The sequence below is a fragment of the Leptinotarsa decemlineata genome, unplaced genomic scaffold, assembly GCF_025532065.1.
Source record: "Leptinotarsa decemlineata unplaced genomic scaffold, Ldec_3_MD MMD2_tig00000690_RagTag_RagTag, whole genome shotgun sequence".
NCBI classification, from domain to species: domain Eukaryota; kingdom Metazoa; phylum Arthropoda; class Insecta; order Coleoptera; family Chrysomelidae; genus Leptinotarsa; species Leptinotarsa decemlineata.
Window position 1 is genome coordinate 2691749 of NW_027412554.1, and position 4739 is coordinate 2696487.

Genomic DNA, 4739 nt, shown 5'->3' on the forward strand with positions numbered 1-4739 from the left:
ATGTATTGCTGTTGTTTTGCCAGTGACAACAGTGTCAACAGAAAGAAGTTTCTCCGCGCTAAAAAGAATTAAGAATTATGTTAGAAATACTACTGGCCAGGCGCGACTTAGTAATATGGCAAAGATATCAATTGAAAAAGGTTTTATAAAATCACTCGATGAAAACGTTTTTATAGACGAAGTGATAGATCATTTTGCTGAACAGAAAAATCGCAGAATCCCTTTAATTTATAAAAAATTTTAATTTTTTGGACGCACGTTTTTCTTTTATGGTTAATATTTTTTCACATTTTTTCACAACTCCTTATTTTACGCAGGGTTGATTTTTTATTTTATTTATAATTTGTTTCAAGTTTATTCAAGAATCTATATTTATTATTTAATATCTCTTTATCTTTTCACCAATCCCTTTTCCTCTATTTCTTTCAATCCCATCCTTTCCGCCCTTCCCTTCCATGGCAAGAATGGTCTACACCTACTTACCTAGTTAATATTTTTTCACATTTTTAGAATAAACTCCTTATTTTACGCAGAGTTGATTTTTTTAGTTTATTTTATAATTTGTTTAAAATTTTTGTTAAGTTTATTTCAGAATCTATATTTATTTACTTAATATCTTTATCTTTTCACCAATCCCTTTTCCTCTATTTCTCTCAATCCCATCCCTTCCGCCCTTCCCTTCCCTTCCATGGCAAGAATGCTCTACACCTCCACGTTGGTTCTTGCTGGACAGTTGCGTAATAAATATTTCTATAGGAACAAATTGTTCGATAACATAGCCCTAGCTTTATAAACAATTTTAATTTTTTTCAATTTAATGTTATAATTTTTTTTACAAATGGTATTACACAACTGACGAAGTAGAGTGACCACTAGACTAACTTTAAATTCTAACTTTGCTAAAAAAAAAATTTAACTGTGCCTCACCATTTTCAAATACCACGAGCCGCCACTGGTTAGAAAATATTTAAAAAAATGCTTTGGAGTACGTTTTGGATGGGTATCAGTCAATTTTATTCTAAATTCGTGATATAATTTACGAATTCAACTAAACGTCCGTTGTTCAGAAATATCAATAATTTTTTTTTCATATATGGCAACTTTTTGAAGGATGATATACCGGGTGACAACGAAATCATTGGACAAGGTACCGTTCAATTGTTTATGAAGTAAAAAATTTGAATTCCGGTATTGAAGTATAGTTCTTCGAAGCCGATATTTTCAATAATAAAACTCTTGAAAATATATACAGGGTTAACCGGAAATGAAACCAAGTCAAGAATTTTAAATAGAAACCTGTATATTTTTTTTCAAGTGGTAATTTCTATTCAGAATGGCGGCGTAGGAGCCATATTCTCAAAATTTTATATGGTAGTGCTATAACGTGATCTATATAATATATCTAATAATTTTTAAATAATACTTTTCAGTAACTCATGTAATTTTTATTAATTTTGTTTAATGCTATTAATCATTCATCTCGAAGATCGAAATAGGAAATGGTATTTTTTGAGCATTGACATCGAAGTTTACCTCTTATAGATACTACAAAAAAATGTCAAACATTGTAAGCTGTTCATTTTTATGTCCCAGTAAAAAAGTGAAAGTGTCAAAGCTTTTCATTGGCACTGAAAAAATAACAGAATAGTATCTTCGTCAATTTTTTATAGTGTACCAGTACACACTATTTCGTAGATTAAAAAATAGCACTTTCTATTTAGATTTTCGGCAAGAAAGATGTGAAAAATGACATTTAAAAAAAATATTGAAAGTACCTACCTGAATGAGTCAAAAATTTTAATTTTTAAATTTTGATTTGAAAACTAAGCAAACTTCGTCGTTAGTGTCGCTCTACATCCAGCTGTTTGACAATATATCTATATATCACGGCATATCACTGCCATTTGAAAAGAGAATTTTATGTCTGATTAAATGAACGGAAATATATACAGGGTTTTATTAAAAATTCTTGACTTGGTTTCATTTCCAGTTAACCCTATAAAAATATCGGCTTCGATGAACCATACCTTTATTATTCCGAATTTCAAATGTCTTCCTTCATAAACGAATGAATGGCGCCATGTACAATGATTTCGTTGTCACCCAGTATATTCATTTTAACACAATTTCAGTAAAAACACGACAATTTTTCAATAATGTGACAATTAAGATGGTTTTTTTTTCAGATATGGACAGAAAAGCAAAAATTTCATTAAATGCTTTAAACAAAAAAAGATACTGATTGCATTGATTTCCTGAACATTCCCGATTATGAAAAAAAAAGGCACAAGTGAACATGAACGAGATCTATTTATTCAAAGTAAGTAGTTGAATGCGAGGTCAAAAATCACATAAACACTGTTGATCCCCATCTGTTGGATACTTTTACATGCATGAAATTTTTTAGGATAAAATGAATTACTGAGTAATGAAGACTTAACGATCAATGATCATTTTCCATCTCCTGAGATAAAAGTTCAAGACCAAATATATGTTGTTTCCTCCACTACAAAAGTCTATAAGACGAGACTTCAAAATACGAGAAAAAAACTGTTTGTGAAAGAAAAGTTTATAAATGAGCAGCAGAGTCGAGAGAAGCCAAGTCTTCCTGAAGTAACATCTACCATTGTAGAGACACATGACTTTGAAAATGTTGAAGTCTCAAGTGATGGCAGTGAATACATTCCAGAAACTGCTTCAGAACTCTCGGATTCTGAAAACGAATCAGACGAGGTTGTTGAAGATCTTGGAACAAGTTTTAATGAAAAAACTTGGTGAGTTGGCGAACAGAGCATGCTGAAAAATAATATGTACTCGGAAACCCACTGCATCTTTATTTTGATAAAATATTTTTTTTTTCTTTTGTAGGTGGAATTAACTAATATTCAACCTGGAAACACAGACACTTAACTTCAGGTGCTGAGACAGTTCAAAAAGTTTCCGATGATTTTGGTATTTATAGACAGAATGGTGAAGTTCAGAAAGGAAAAAAGAAAACTGATTTCTGTTTTTGTTGTGAGACTTCAGTGCTCAACTTTGCTAGACATGTAACACGCAACCATTCGTCTGAATTCGATGTTCAAAAAATTATGTCCAAACCTACTGGTAGTAAAGAGAGAAAATTACTACTAGACCTTTTAAGAAAAAGGGGAAACTTTGCAAATAACAACGTTATCTGTAAGCCAGTTCAAAGTTTGCATTCAGCCAAAGATCTTCTGCCTTGTGACAATTGCCTTGGTTTCAAAATTATTATGGCGGCACAGAAATAAATGTAGTAATTCAAAGAATAGAAATCACCAAGGAGCTGCACAAAATATTTTATTAGCTAACTTGAGAATAGACGCACATCTCAAAAATATTGTTTTTCCAAGAATGAGAGCTGATGAAATTTCTCTTATTGCCAAGAGAGATAGACTTATTTGTGCGTATGGAGCCAGATACATCAAAGTTCACAGAGAAAAACATTTCATCAATGTAGCATCTAGAAAAATGAGAGAGATCGCTCGCTTGCTCATCGAAATAAAAAAAATTGAGCCAAATATTAAATGTCTTTTTGATGCCTTGAAACCTAAATATTTTGATTCTTTAGTAAATGCAACAAAAGTAGTAGCAAAGTACAATGTAGAAAAGGACAAATTCGAGTCACCAACATATGCAATGAATATAGGCACATATTTAAAACAGTGCGCCGAAATAGCAATAGTATTTGCTTTGAAAAGAAAGCAAGTTTCCGAAACAGTTCTGTCTGCTGAAGCAGAGGCAGATTTGACAACGTTAATCCAAGTTATTGATTCCCAGTGGCAGTATGAGGTTTCCAGCCAGGCTGCCAGTGACCTCAATATGAATAAATGGAATAAAGTAACACTCGTTCCACTGGCCAGTGACTTGAAATTATTGAAAGAATTTTTAGCTGATTCAGCGGCAACAGCTCTGAACAACAATCCCACCCTAAGTGATTACCTCCTGCTTTTGAAGACTATAGTAGATAGTATACAGCTTCTGGGACACAGCGTACTTCGGTAGTGAGTGGAAAAGAGACGTGTGCGACGTGATCGACGCATCGAAGGATGGAATGAGCATCGAATAAAGCCATTTGATAGATAAGAACGCGGTGGAATTACAAAAATAACATGTTTGTCATACAGGGTGTCTCATCGTTTAAGAAAAAAACATGTACGGGGTGTTTCAAATACGTCAGCGCGTGAAGAAATGATATAATAATAATGAACGAAAAATCGGATTAAAGAAAAAACATGGCCACAGACATTAAAGAAAATAACATGTTTGTCATACAGGGTGTCTCGTTTAAGAAAAAACATGTACGGGGTGTACGTCGACGCGAAAAATAATGGTATAATAATAATAATGAACGAAAAATCGGATTGAAGAAAAACCATGACGTCACTATGTACAGGGTGTCTCAAAATACGTCATTCAAAAAAAAAGTTCAACAAGGCTCTATGGTTTTGACATGTGATTCTTCAATGTGTACAGGGTGTCTCATTTAGGAAAAAACATGTCAGGTGCGGAAGGGGCCTAACGTTTTAGCGTGCGATCCCAATGGAGTGAAACGTTGGAAAATGAGGCTATGGGGGTGTTCAGCAATGACATTTCAAAATACGTCAGATGCGTTTTTTCGTGTTAGTTGGGAAATGGGGGAGTGGGGGAGTGAGGGAGTGAGGGAGTGAGGGGCAACGAACAAACGAGGCATTGGGGGTTTGGAGAGATTTTAAAACGTT

General features: G+C 33.4%; 1 long non-coding RNA gene across 1 annotated transcript; it reads right to left on the minus strand.

The window, feature by feature from the left end:
- Positions 1–419: 419 nt before the first annotated feature.
- Positions 420–1379, minus strand: LOC141482090 (uncharacterized). Its single transcript, XR_012465330.1, has 2 exons — positions 709–1379; positions 420–475 (listed from the first exon to the last, which is right to left on the minus strand). It is a non-coding gene; the product is annotated as an uncharacterized lncRNA (long non-coding RNA).
- Between the last annotated feature and the right edge of the window lie 3360 nt (positions 1380–4739).